We start from the raw sequence: 15,175 nt of genomic DNA on the forward strand, positions 1-15,175 counted from the left end.
TTCCCATATTTAGCACTTCTGTAAGAAATGAAAAGGAGATCAACTGGTAAAAGCAGAAAATACTGGAAACACTCAGCAAGTCAGGCAGGATCCGGAGCTAGAAAGATCATAAGAAATAGAATTAGCAGTATAGATAACCTTTCATCAGAACTGGAAAATGTTAGAGATAAAAGGTGGCAAGAAAATCTGACCAGATGTTTTCAACAATTGTGACGACAGTTAGGTCTGCTTATAACTCACTTCCTTCCCCAATGTTTAGAATCCTCCCTTCTCACAGCACAGGAAATAGTGTAAAAGTGAAACTTAATGCAAGGCACATCGGCAGAGTGCCACTTTAAAGTGCCTTGTTTTGTTTTATTTTGTTATCTATATAACAGTGGATTCATTGCTGTGGCGATCCTTTGAGTAAAAGGTAAGGTGAACAGATGTGACATTGTGCTGCAATTAAATTGTAGATGGTAATTATGTGCTTTGAAGCCTGAGCATTGAGGGTTCTGGCGTGGGAAGGAACATTGTTGATTTGTAAGTGCAGCAGGTCAGCTGCCTTCTTGAATTTCTGCAGTCCATTCGACATAAGTGCACCATGGTGCTGTGAGAAGAGGGAGTTCCAGGGTTTTCATGCAGCAACGGTGAAGGAATGGTGCTAATAGTTCTAGGATTGTGTGTAGCTTGGATGGGAACTTACATCCAAGTTATGCATGTGGCACCTTCTTATTAAGGAAAGGGCAAAGCACCAAGCAACTCTGCTGTGGAACATGCCCCCTTCAGCTGTCCACATTTCCTGTTACTCCAATGTTGAAATTTCTGTTCCCATATTTAGCACTTCTGAAAAAGAGATCAACTGGTAAAAGCAGAAAATACTGGAAATACTCAGCAAGTCAGGCAGGATCTGGAGCTAGAAAGATCATAAGAAATAGAAGCAGGCAGTGCTCTTCCCATGGATCTACTTCCCTTGTACGTCTAGATGGTAGGGATCGCAGGTTTGAACTTGCCAAGTTACTGCAGTGCAGCTTGTAGATGGTGCACGCTGCTGCCACTGTGCAGAGGGAGTGAAGATGGGGTGTTGATCAATCAGCCGTGCTCTGTTCAAGATGTTGTCAAGCTTCTTGAGGGTTATTGGACCTGTATTCATTCAGGAAAGTGTAAAGAATTCCATCACTCTTGACTTGTGCCTTGTAGACGGTAGACACATTTTTGGGAGTCAGGACGTGAGTTACTCACGACGTAATTCCCAGCCTCTGACCTGCTCTTGTAGCCACAGTGTTTATACGGCTGACTCAGTGAAATTGCTGGTTAGTTCTGGGGGATTCAGCAATGGTTATGTTATTGAAGATCAAGAGAAGATAGTTATTACCTGGCACTGGTCCTGTGTGTATTTAACTTACACTCAGAAGCCCAACTCTGAATATAATCCAGGTTTTCCTCCATGTGGGTATGTACTGCTTCAGTATCAGAGGAGTCATGAATAATACTGAACTTGATGGTAATAGTAGAGTGAGGGAAGTTCCAGTCTATGAGACACAAGATCTAAAGAGAGGCAGTGGCATAATGGTAATGTCACTGGACTAATAATCCAGTGGCTCAAGTCTGGGAACATGGGTTCAAATTCCACCACGGCAGTTGGTGGAATTTAAATTTCGTTAATAACCTGGAAATCTGCAATCCTTACATGACCCACAGAAATAAACTCTGAAATGGCCTAGCAAACCACTTAGTTGCCACAAAGGCTACAAAAGAAAATAGAGAAAAAAAGTGAAACTGGATGAATCACCCAGCTTTGACCTAGACACCAGAAGCAAATCCGTCCTGCCGAATGGAATCCACCATTGGGGGCTCGTGCCAGAATTGGGACAGCTGCCCCACAGACTAGTTGTACTTTCTTGAAAGACTGGTAATCACCAAGTAGATTAACCAGTAAACAGTTTATTAAGGCAAGTAACTATTTACAGAGAATGAGATAAAGACTACCATATTCCTTGTCTGCAGACTCTGAACTGCCAGGGGAAACATTTTTATGAAATATTTTTATTGTGATTTTAATGATTTTTTTTACAAGGGTTACTAAAAGACCATACATTAACATATCATAACAGGAATAGCCCCCTCCCCCCCCCTTCCCCCCACACCAATATCACCTACCCCGCCCCTCCCAGCTGTCTCATTCCCTCTCAACTATTTAAGTATTTCATTGGCGTCACATTCTATATTACATGTTTTCAGGGTTTTAGTTATTTACATGTGTCAGCCCCAACAAAAAAAAGGAAAAGACGGGAGAGGGAGGCATTACATGTGGGGTAGCTCACCTCCGTTCCTGTGCCCCCCCTGTGGATGTGCAATGGCTTGGCTCGTTCGGCGGTTTTATTTACATGTTTCAATCTGGGGGTGGTGCCGCTCCCCATACACGATTAGTTCGGCCTCTGCTTGCCCCCGTTCTGAACTGGGACCTTTTGAACCTGACGTGGAGTCCTTTCTCTGTGGCCTTGCTTGGCCCCCTGTCATCTGCCCCAACTATTTCTATCCGTGCCCCCCCCCCTCCCCCCCACCCCACCCGTCTTGCTCTATTGGCTGTTGGCTACAAACAGGTCCTGGAACAAGTTTAGGGGAGCAATTAGAGGCTGATTTAGCACAGTGGGCTAAATAGCTGGCTTGTAATGTAGAACAATGTCAGCAGCGTGGATTCAATTCCCGTACCGGCCTCCCCAAACAGGTGCCGGAATGTGGCGACCAAGGGCTTTTCACAGTAACTTCATTGAAGCCTACTTGTGACAATATGTCATGTGAGAGTACCTTTAAGAAATGGGTGTTTATAATGGGTGTGTATATAAATATCTGTAGTGAGAGTACCTTTAAGAAATGGGTGTTTATTACTGCAGTGATGTCAGAGTGTGGGTGGGGCTGGGCTGTCTGTCAGCTTTTTACTTTTGTTTTAGGCTGTTTGCTGCAGGGTGTGTTTTAGTTTCGTTTTCAGAGCTGGATAGCTGCAGACGCAGCCAGAAGGTGTATGAATCTGTCTCTGTAATCTAAAGACTACAAATCGATCCTGGTGATTTAAAACTAATAACAGTAATGACTTTAACCTGATGTGCTTCTGGTAAAAGGTGTTTTAAGTCATATTCATGTTAAAAGGAAAGCTTAAAGGATTACTTAGTATTGTATTCTTTGGGGGTTGTATTTGAATTAATGGTTGCTAAGATGTTCACTGTATGTTTTAAAAAGGTGAACTTGAGTTCATAAAATACACATTGTTTCGCTTTAAAAAAATACTTTTCCATTTCTGCTGTACCACACCTGTAGAGTGGGCCGTGTGCTCCCCATACCACAATCTATTAAACGTTGTGGGTCAGGTGAACTCCATGATACACTTTGGGGTTCTCTAAACCCTGGCCCATAACAAATCAGCAATTATTATTATTGAGTTTGTGAATGGCTTCCACGCCTTGTGGAAGCCTTCTTCCGACCCCTGTATGGTGAATTTGATTTTCTCCAGCTGGAGAAATTGGAATAGGTCAGATAGCCAGTCTGCAGCTTGGTGGTGCTGCTGTTCGTCAACCGAGCAGGATTCTTCAGTGGCCGATTACGGAGGCAAAGGCAAGGGCGTCGGCCCCCTCCCCATGAATAGTTTTGGCTGGTCCGATACCCCGAAGACTGCAATGTTCGGGCTTGGCTCCACCCTCACCCCTACAACCTTGGACTTTGCTTCAAAGAACACTGTCCAAAACCCGACAAGTCTGGGGCATGCCCAGAACATGTCGATGTGGTTGGCTGGGCCTCCCCTGCCAGGAAAACCTGAACTCAGCAACAGAATGTCCCGACTGGCTGAACGGGTCGTATGACCCTCCAAGAACTCACCTCTTAACAGGTTACACTACCACATCCCTCTCTCTTCGCGTCCTTGATTAACACATTTCAATAACAAAGGAACTATTTACAATATATTATAACAAACGGATCTCAACATAGTCCCAAGTTGGTCTGGGGACTTCCTGATCCTTTGGGAGCATTGTAATTCACTAGCGGCTACTCCAGCAGTAGAGGTAAGTTTGGTTTGAACCTCAATGGGCTGACTCTCAACTTGCAGAGATTTGTCATGCAGATAATTTCCTCAGTTCCCCCGAGACATTACTCGGTTCTTTCTTGGGGTAGCTTGCTGCAGCATTACTTCCATCCATAGCAATATCACTGACAGGTATATAAGGGACGGATTGCCCCACTGGTTCTGTGTGCAGTTTATTCTTCTCAAATGGTTCAGGTGTTTCTTCACCCTTTTTCCTTGGACATCTATTGCATATTTTACAACCCCCTGGGCTAGGGTGCAGTCAATTTCATCCCCACTTGAGCCAAGGAGTCACAACATAATTGAAATTAATAGATGGTTCTCAGAAAACACCCAAAGTGTTTGGCCTTTTGCTGTCCAATAACTACCGTCACCAAGCTGTAAATTTAAACACAATTAATTTTATTAATAACAATAACTATGATTAAATATGCAGCAAATACAACCGGTTAACTATTATCAAATTCCTAACCCCCCCCCCCCCCCCACACACTTTAACTATTCCCCACCCTCTACATACACACAAGACAGACAGAAACAGAGGAGAAAAGAGGGCTGTACAATAATGATAAAAGTAAAAAGGATAAGCGTTTTTGTTTCAGTGGTTGTCTTCTAGCACAACTTCCTTCAATTTAGGCTTTCAGTTTGAGGTTTATGCTTTCAATTAGTAATGATTTTCACTGTAGATTCATTCTGGTCTCTGTATAACTATGCAGCTTTTCTGGAAAAAGAGAGAGAAAGAGCAGGTCCTTTCCTCTGAGCATCCAGGAACCAACTGCACTTTCCTTAGTTTCCTGGAAAGTTATCTCACTTGGGTAGGATCCAATCGCCACCTGTTACCCAGCAGAATACGACCTTTTGGCCAATTCCTTGGTCACCAGCCAACCAATCAAACTGAGTCTCATCCCACCTCGCGGGTGCCAAAATGTCTGAGTTCTTGCTGTCCAAAGGCTAGCACAGTATTCTGTTTTCCAAATTTTGAATTCCTAACTGCCCCTGCTAGACTTAAAGATATATGTCCATTAAGCATTCATGGATCAAAATGATAACAGCAAAAATAAAGAAATGGGCAATAATGAAATTAACAGGGTGGGTCCTTACACATATGATACTGGACCTCTTCTGGCAACAACCATTTCAGGGATCCAATATGGCACCAAAATTCTTTACATATACCACGTTGTCCACTTCAATGTTCTCTCAATTTTGTTTGAGTCGTGATGTTTCTTCTGTGCGTGGAGTGCCTCCATCCTTCCCGCCAAATTCGGAAATAACAGGTTCAACCTTGTTCCAAATACATCCACCCATGAGCAATTCGGTAGGTGTAACACCTGTGGTGACATGAGGTGTTGTTCTATAGGCGATCGGGAAATGGGACAGTTTGGTTTGTAAAGAGACTGATGACGGTTTCTTCATGACTTTAAATGTTTGGAAGTCTTTCCCAGCCAGTCCATTTGAAGCAGGGAAGTAGGGATCAGTTCAAAGATATTGAACATGGTTGATTGTCATGAAAAGATGAAACTCTTCAGGCAGTTCCATTATCTGAAACTAGCACCTCGGGCAACACGTAGGTGGCGAATGTCTGTCCCAATTTCTCTATTGTTGCTGATGGGGTGGTGGACCTCATTTCATGTCTGTCCACCCATTTGGAGTGAGAATCTATTATGAGCAAAAACATGAATGGGCCCACAATATTGACATGTAGTCGCACCCATGGTCGATCTGGACACTCCCAAGGGTGCATTAGGGCCACAGGCGGCAGGTTTTGCTGATCACACTGTTTGACCAGATACTCTTTGTCAGTATTCATTCCGGGCCACCACATATAGCTGCATGTGATCATTTCCATCTTTGTCATCCCAGGTTGGGCGCTGTAGAACTCTTCTAATAATAACTTTCTAGTGGGCGTGGGAATGATCACTCTTGCGTCCCATAATATTACACGTAACACAACTTAATTTGTTTTTTCTTATCTGAAAGGGTCATAATTGCTCACATCTGTTATCATAATGGCAACCATGGAGGATCATATGCTTGACTCGAGATAATATCGGGTCTTTCTGGGTCCAAAACCTGACCTGTCGTGCTGACACGGGCACTGTATCAAGAAAGTTTAGTGCAAGATTAATTTCCTATGGTATTGGTGGAGGTGGTATACTCTTGTGTAGGGGAAGGCGGCTTAAAGCACCATATTTGATGTGCGTGTGTGCCTGGCCTATGCTGAAAGATATACTTGTAAGCTGCTAATAATACAGCCGAGCACTACACTCTAGCTGAAGCCATGGGAGGGGTGGTCTTATCCTCCCCAAATAAGCCTCGCAGGGATTTGTGGTTAATAACTACTATGAAATGCTGTCCATAAACATATTGATGGAACTTCTTCATTCCAAAGATTATGGTTAGTCCCTCTTTTTCGATTTGAGGGTAAGCTTGTTCAACATCGGTCAGAGCCCTTGATGCATAGGCGATTAGCCTTCCTGGACCAACTTCCATCTTAATATAAGAACATAAGAACTAGGAACAGGAGTAGGCCATCTGGCCCCTCGAGCCTGCTCCACCATTCAATGAGATCATGGCTGATCTTTGTGGACTCAGTCCACTCTCCGGCCTGTACACCATATCCCCGAATCCCTTTATTCTTTAGAAAGGTATCTATCTTTTTCTTAAAAACGTTTAAAGAAGGAGCCTCAACTGCTTCACTGGGCAAGGAATTTCAGAGATTCACAACCCTTTGGGTGAAGAAGTTCCTCCTAAACTCGGTCCTAAATCTACTTCCCCTTATTTTGAGGCTATGCCCCCTAGTTCTGCTTTCCCCGACCAGTGAAAACAACCTGCCCGCATCTATCCTATCTATTCCCTTCATAATTTTATATGTTTCAATAAGATCCCCCTACATCCTTCTAAACTCCAATGAGTACAGTCCCAGTCCACTCAACCTCTCGTCATAATCTAATACCCTCAACTCTGGGATCAACCTAGTGAATCTCCTCTGCACTCCCTCCAGTGCCAATATGTCCTTTCTCAGGTAAGGAGACCAAAACTGAACACAATACTCCAGATGTGGCCTCACCAACACCTTATACAATCTTATGTGATAAAACCCGATTACATAGGGAGACGAGTCGCAGGCAAGAATGATCTCTTTTGAGGGGTCAAAATGAACCGAGACTGGATGACTGCATGGCTAGTTTAACCTGTTCAAAGGTTTCTTTCTGATGCTCTCTCCAATACCACCTCTGGTGATTCTTGAGCAATGTGTGTAGGGGTGCCTACAATGTAGAAAGATTAGGAATAAATCTCCTGTAATAATTCACTATTCCTAAAAAATATTTCAATTCTGACACTCCTGTTATTAGTACGTCATCAGGATAGACAACCACCTTGGGTAGATTTTGTAATAAGCTTTCCATCAAAGAACAAAGAACAATACAGCATAGGAACAGGCCCTTTGGCCCTCCAAACCTGTACTGGTCATGATACCAACCTTGGCCAAAACACTCAAAACGTCCTTGTGCCGTATCCCTCTATACCCATCCTATCCATGTATTTGTCAAGGTGCTTTTTGAATGCCCTTAATGTATCTGCTGCCACAACCTCCCCTGGCAAAGCGTCCAGGCACTCACCACCCTTTGTGTAAAAAACCTGCCTCGCACATCTCCTCTAAACTTTGCCCCACGGGCCTTAAACCTATGCCCCCTAGTGACTGACCCCTCCACCCTGGGAAAGAGTGCCTGCCCATCCACTCTATCCATGCCCCTCATAATTTTGTAGACCTCTATCAGGTCACCCCTCAACCTCTGTCTTTCTAATGAAAACAGTCCAAGTCTATTCAGCCTCTCTGCATAGCAACCGCCCTCTAGACCAGGCAACACCCATGTAAACCTCCTCTGCACCCTCTCCAAAGCCTCCACATCCTTCTGGTAGTGTGGCAACCAGAATTGTGTGAAATACTCCAAGTGAATGAAATGAAAATCGCTTATTGTCACAAGTAGGCTTCAAATGAAGTTACTGTGAAAAGCCCCTAGTCACCACATTCCGGCGCCTGTTCGGGGAGGCTGTTACGGGAATCGAACCGTGCTGCTGGCCTGCCTCGGTCTGCTTTCAAAGCCAGCGATTTAGCCCTGTGCTAAACAGCCCCAGTGCGGCCTTACCAAGGTTCTATACAACTGCGTTGGAAAATTGCACACGCCAATTCGACTCCAAAGGGTAGCCGGGTATACTGGCATAGCCCTTTGTTGGTATTTATAATAAAAGATTCTCTAGATGCCTCGTCTAAATAATTGTCGGTACACATGGCTCATATCATGGGCAGCACAGTAGCATTGTGGATAGCACAAATGCTTCACAGCTCCAGGGTCCCAGGTTCGATTCCGGCTTGTGTCACTGTCTGTGCGGAGTCTGCACATCCTCCCCGTGTGTGCGTGGGTTTCCTCCAGGTGCTCCGGTTTCCTCCCACAGTCCAAAGATGTGCGGGTTAGGTGGATTGGCCATGCTAAATTGCCCATAGTGTCCAAAATTGCCCTTAGTGTTGGGTGGGGTTACTGGGTTATTGGGATAGGGTGGAGGCGTGGACCTTGGGTAGGGTGCTCTTTCCAAGAGCCGGCGCAGACTCGATGGGCCGAATGGCCTCCTTCTGCACTGTAAATTCTATGATTCTATGATTCTATGATATCAAGTTTAGTCAAAGTTAAACCTCTTGCTAATTTAGCGTAAAAATCTGCAATCGGTCCAATTTTTCCACCTGATTAATGATTAATTTGTAGTCTCCATGTGTCCTAATGGTTCGGCCTGGCATAACCACTGGCATGATGGGAGGAACCAACAATGAAAATGCTTGATGATGCCTAATTCATCATCTTGAGTTCAGACCCAACCTTCTCATGCAAGGCATAGAGGGCAGATCGGACTCTGTAAAACTTGGGTGTCGCCTCAGGATCCAAGCAAATCTTTGCTTTTAAGCCCTGTTTCTTGTCTAACCCATCTTAGAGAACCTCTTGGTACTTTTTAAGATGTCATGAAAATCTCCTTCGTTCATTTTGAAGGTTTCTTGCCAATTTAGTTTAATTTGGCAAAGCCAGCCTTGGCCCATCAGACTTAGCCCTTGGCCTCTCGCTAGTATTAGAGGCAGTTGAGCTGACTGGTGCCAATAGCTTACGGGCGTTGTGATTATTCCTAAGATCCTTAAAATTTCCCCAGTATACATGGCTTACCTCGCCGTTGTGCTTCTAAACTTCAGGGGCTGTACCTCACCTCGTAAACGACTATTTGTTTGTTCACCTACAACTGTAGCAGAAACACCTGTGTCCACTCTATTTTGCGAGGCTGACCGTTTACCATCAACACAATCATAATTAGGGCTCTCTCTCCCATCTCAATGTTGTTTAACCCATATCCATCAGGTCTGTTTTCAGGGTTACTCAAAACACTGTGGCAGTGCCAGGCTGACAGTGTCACGGTGCCAAGGTGGCATTTTGCCCGCACCAGGGACTGGGCATGGGGTGCCCTTTCCTTTTGAGGTGTAGGGCTCGAGGACCTCGCCAAGAGATAAGTTGGGGCATTGGGTGTACCAGGGGTCACATTGGGGGAATCGAGATTTGAAAATGGTGACATTTAAAAATGGCGCTCTGATCTCTTCCTGCATTGGCGAGCAAAGCTCACGGGGGGTTCCTCATGGAAGCCCCAGAATGAAGCAGAGTCCCGTTTAATAGCAGAGTTTTTCTCAGCACCATAAGCTCTGGAAAACACGTGGTAAACGCACTTGACACGGGACTCTGTTTCATTTCTTTTAAATTGCACCCTACATCTCTCCTGGGGGTGATTTCCCCATCACTGGTAGCATTCTCCATTAATCCCTGTCTGTGGACCAAATTCCCTTTACTACTGCATTCTCTTTTGCCCCAAAGTCTTTTTGCTGATTACCTTCTACACCTTCAACCCTGATGCTATGACTACCAGTGGCTTCCCACAACACTTGGTGGACCTTGCCTGCTTGCATGCTCTACAGTTCCATCTTCCTGATTGTGGCACTTTCCATAGCCTGGGCGACCTCTAGTGTAATCTCTGTCACTGCTAGTAATTTATTTTTTATAACCGTGTCATTAATATCATGTCATGTTCCTCTTGTGCGATGTGGGAATTCAGGGACCCTTCCGGTGTCCCTAGCTCCTTCACGTGCAAGAAGTGTGTCCAACTACAGCTCCTGTTAGACCACTTGACGCTCTGGAGATGTGGATGGATTCACTTTGGAGCATCCACGATGCTGAGGAAGTCATAGATAGCACGTTCAATGAGTTGGTCATACTAGTTAAAATTTACTGACGGAGATAGGAAATGGGTGACCACCAGGAAGAATAGGAAGGCAGTGCAGGTGTCCCCTGCAGTCATCTCCCTCCAAAACAGATGTACTGTTTTGGATACTGTTGGGGGAAGTGGCTCACCGGGGAAGGCTGCAGCAGCCAGGTTCATGGCACCATGGCTGGCTCTGCTGCACAGGAGGGCTGGAAAAAGAGTGGCAGAGCTATAGTGATAGGGGACTCAATGGTAAGAGGAATAGACAGATGTTTCTGCGGACGCAAACGAGTCTCCAGGGTGGTATGTTGCCTCCCTGGTGCAAGGGTCAAGGATGTTTCGGAGTGGCTGCAGGACATTCTGGAGGGGGAGGGTGAAAGCCGGCTGTCGTGCTGCATAGAGGCACCAACAATATAGGTAGAAAATGGGATGAGGTCCTACAAGCTGGATTCAGGGAGTTATGAGTTAAACTAAAAAGTAGGACCTCAAAAGTAGTAATCTCAGGATTGCTACTAGTGCCATGTGTTAGTCAGAGTAGGAATGTCAGGATAGATAAGATGAGTATGTGACTTGAGAGATGGTGCAAGAGGGAGGGATTCAAATTCCTGGGACATTGGAACAGGTTTTGGGAGAGGTGAGACCAGTACAAACTGGACTGTCTAAATCTGGGCAGGACTGGGACTGATGTCCTTGAGGGAGTGTTTGCGAGTGCTGTTGGGGAGGGTTTAAACTAATGTGGCAGGGGGATGGGAACTGATGCAGGAAGTCAGAGGAATGGACAGAAAAAGCACCCATCTCCTCACACCTCCTCCACAGTTCAATGTCCTCCTTCTCTTGTCAGTCCATTGTCTCTTAAAAACCCCATCGCCTCCTCTGGTGTTCCAAAATAATGTTCGCGGACATTGAAAGTCACCCAGAGGCGGGCCAGGTACAACATCCAAACTTCACCCCCTTTTTAAAGAGGGCAGCCTTCACCCGATTAAACCCGACTCTCCTCTTCAACAGGTCTGCACCCAGGTCCTGGTGCACCCGAAGCTCACTCCCCTCCCAGGCGTGCCTCCTCATCTGCCTCGCCCATCTCAGCATCTTCTCCTTATCCAGGAACCAGTGGAGACGCATCACCATTGCCCTTGGTGGCTCATTCACTTGTGGCTTCCTCATCCGCGCCCTGTACGCTCGGTCGACCTCCAGGGGCCGCTCAAAGGCTCCCTCCTCATCAACTTCTCCAGCACCGTGGCCACATATGCACCAGCGTCCGCTCCATCGATGCCTTCAGGCGTTCCCATGATTCTTAGATTCTGCCTCCCGGAGCGGTTCTCCAGGTCTTCCACCTTCTCCTTTAACCGCTGCTGAGTCTCTCACATCAGACCCACTTCAGCCACCAACGAGGCGAGCTGCTCCTCATGCTCCCCCACCGTCTCCTCCACTTTCTGAATAGCTTGGCCCCGGGATGTCAGCCTCTGCTCCATGCGGTCAGTTTCCGCTTTTAAGGGCAGCACGGTAGTGCAGTGGTTAGCTCTGCTGCCTCACAGCGCCGAGGTCCCAGGTTTGATCCCGGCTCTGGGTCACTGTCTGTGTGGTGTTTGCACATTCTCCCCGTGTTTGTGTGGGTTTCACCCCCACAACCCAAAAATGTGCAGGCCAGGTGGATTGGCCACGCTAAATTGCCCCTTTATTGGAAACAATGAATTGGGTACTCTAAACTTATTTTAAAAGAATTCCACTTTTAACGGCTCCACAGCCTTGGCTAGGTCCTCCTGGGCCTCCCTCCTCTGTCAACTAAGCTTCTCATTCAAGAAGTCCACCAGGTGCTCTGTCGACCACTGGGTAGGCAAGGCAGACCGTTTACCCTCCACCATCTTGCCTGTGTCGCACAAAGATTCTCTTGCTCCAGCAGCTCCCTTCTTTTCGTGCCACTTCTGGTCCATGGATCCATCCACCAGTCCCACCAGTGGAGTTAAACTTTTCTCCAGTCACCCCTACACCTTTTGTCCACAAAACATCCACCCTACAAATGAGGAAAAGGTCTGAAAAACAACCTTGAGCGGGAGCTGCCAAATGTGCGACCACTCACTCCGTGGCCACCACCGGAAGTCTAGCCAATATAATCATGGCCATGTCAATGAATGATTTGGAGATGCCGGTGTTGGACTGGGGTGGGCACAGTAAGAAGTCTTACTGTGTTTCCTGTTGGACTTTAACGTTGTGTTGTAAGACTTCTTACTATGTCTATGAATGTTCTCAGTGTCACAGTAACCTTTCCTCTCTCCCCACAAACCACCTCTGCACCCCCCCCCCCCCCCCCCCCACCCCCCCACATCCTACACCTCAGTAGACCCACTGCTGTGAGATGTTCTTAGCTAATGCATGGATGGCCTGCATTTATTCTAGTTCACATGTTACTCATTCAGTGGACTGAACGATTACATCCTTTGCAATACACGTGAGGGCAGATGTTTTGTGAGGGCTTGAGATTGTTTTTGGTGTACCTGGTGTCCCCCTCTTTGAACCTGGCAGCTATGAGGTTCTGAGGTGGTGTTTTGGATTTGGATTTGGATTGGATTTGTTTATTGTCACCTGTACCGAGGTACAGTGAAAAGTATTTTTCTGCGAGCAGCTCAACAGATCATTAAGTACATGGGAAGAAAAGGGAATAAACGAAAATACATAATAGGGCAGCACAATGTAACTACATAAGCACCGGTATCAGATGAAGCATACAGGGTATAGGGTTAATGAGGTCAGTCTATAAGCGGGTCATTTAGGAGCCTGGTAACAGCGGGGAAGAAGCTGTTTTTGAGTCTGTTCGTGCGTGTTCTCAGATTTCTGTATCTCCTGCCCGTCTTCTGCTTGTCCAGGTGCCCATTTATTTTTGGAGTCATTATCACAGGAGAATAACCGCAATTGTTGTAAAGGGTTACTGGATAATTGGAAATAATTGGAATTAATGTCGCATGAATGTGTTTTACAATTGACTGCTCATTATTGCCTCTGTTGTAACAGTAATGATCCGAACGTGTTTCAGCTGTGCATTTCTCCTCATTTAGGAATACAGATTTCAGATGGGTGCCCCTTTAATTGTCTCCCCAGCGCCGTGTAGCAGTCTTCCCAGAAGACCTTACAGCCCACCCCAGCAGCGTTGTTTTTAGTTCCATTTAAAGTGCTCCAGGTTCCAAGTTGGTGGTCCTCAGGTTTTATGACCGGACCACCTTAACCCTTCCTGTGTAACCATGGAAATCCCTTCCATCACCCTGGAAGAGCACAACATTCAAGTTTCCCTCCCTCCTATTACTCCCAGTCCTCCCTCTGTAATCCTTGATTCCATTGTTATAGTGGTTGATGTCCCTGTGTTACCCTCTGAGTCATTTGGGGTGGATAGCCCTATGCCTATATAGACCTTCACCTTCCCCATCTTGAGGCCTCCTGTATCTTGACACACAGGGACACCCCTCAAAAAAAACACCCCCCATGAGCCCATCAAGTGCCTTCCCCTATTTGTTTCCAATCTACAGGCTGCAGATACCTCCCAACTGTCACTGTGCCATCTGCAGCTGAGCACTATGCCAGAACCCCCCCCCCCCCCCCCCCCCCCAGCCCACCATGTGTGAGGTGCTGACCATGTCCTCCACATGCCTCCATGCCCCCCATTCCCTGGACTGGGACAAAGAAAGTATTTTCAAGCTGATATCACTATTTAGGCACTTCTTTAGTCAGCATCCCCCCCCCCCGATGGTAGTCTGCTACTTCCCTGGCACCAACTTTCACCCTGGCTGTTACACTGCTGTGCTCAACTCCTCTCATCAGCGGTTTTAGTTGTTGTCCTGGTGGGTTCGGGGCAAGGCTTCCTGCCCACTCCCCTTCTACCCCATGTATCTCTCTGTGACTCCCTTGGGTTCCCTCCTCATCTCCTCTCCGCTTCCCTCTCTGCTCCTCTCCATTGTGTGTGTTATTGTCTGCTCTCCTTCTTACGGGCGGCACAGTGGCACAGTTAGCACTGCTGCCTCACAACTCCAGGGTCCCAGGTTCAATTCCCAGCTTGGGTCACTGTCTGTGTGGAACAAAGAACAATACAGCACAGGAACGGGCCCTTCAGCCCTCCAAGCATGCACCGACCATGGTACCTGCCTAAACTAAAACTGTCTGCTCTCACAGCGTCTGTATCCTTCCATTCCCACCCTATTTATATATTTGTCTAGATGTCCCTTAAATGCCACTATCTTACCAGTTCCCACCACCTCCCCAGGCAGCGCATTCCATATATTTACCACCCTCTGTGTAAAAAAACTTGCCTCGCACATCTGTTCGAAACTTTTTCCCACGCATTTTAAACCTATGTCCCCTAATACTTGACTCTCCTACCCCAGGAAAGAGCATGTGACTATCCACTCTGTCCATGCCACTCATAATCTTATAGACCTCTATCAGGTCGCCTCTCAACCTCCCTTGTTTCAGTGAGAACAGACCGAGTTTATCTAACCTCTCCTCATAGCTGCTAATGCTCTCCATACCAGGCAACATCCTAGTAAATCACTTCTGTGCCATCTCCAAAGCATCCACATCCTTCTGGCAGTGTGGCGACCAGAATTGTACACAATATTCCAAAAGAGGCCAAACTAAATGTAGCGCACAAAGACTCCGTGAGACGAATAGAGTGAAGTCGATGAGGCTTTATTAAGCGTGTCTGTTCCCCCGCAGCTCGATAGTAAACTGGCCTGCGGGGGAAGACTCCGGCTTCTTATACTCCGCCTTCAGGGCGGAGCTAGAGGTCAACGGCCAACCAGGACCCGGGATCTGTCAGCCAATGACATTAGGGCTTCCAGTCCCACATGACCC

General features: G+C 46.5%; 1 protein-coding gene across 1 annotated transcript in view; it reads left to right on the plus strand.

The window, feature by feature from the left end:
- The first annotated feature begins 303 nt into the window (after positions 1-303).
- Positions 304-15,175, plus strand: part of LOC140392541 (uncharacterized) — a 34,854-nt gene continuing 19,982 nt past the window's right edge. The window contains exon 1 of the mRNA XM_072477824.1: positions 304-412. The gene's annotated coding sequence lies outside the window, so the exon portion shown is untranslated. The remainder of the gene's footprint in view (positions 413-15,175) is intronic.

Source organism: Scyliorhinus torazame, chromosome 2 (genome assembly GCF_047496885.1).
Source record: "Scyliorhinus torazame isolate Kashiwa2021f chromosome 2, sScyTor2.1, whole genome shotgun sequence".
Taxonomy (NCBI): Eukaryota; Metazoa; Chordata; class Chondrichthyes; order Carcharhiniformes; family Scyliorhinidae; genus Scyliorhinus; species Scyliorhinus torazame.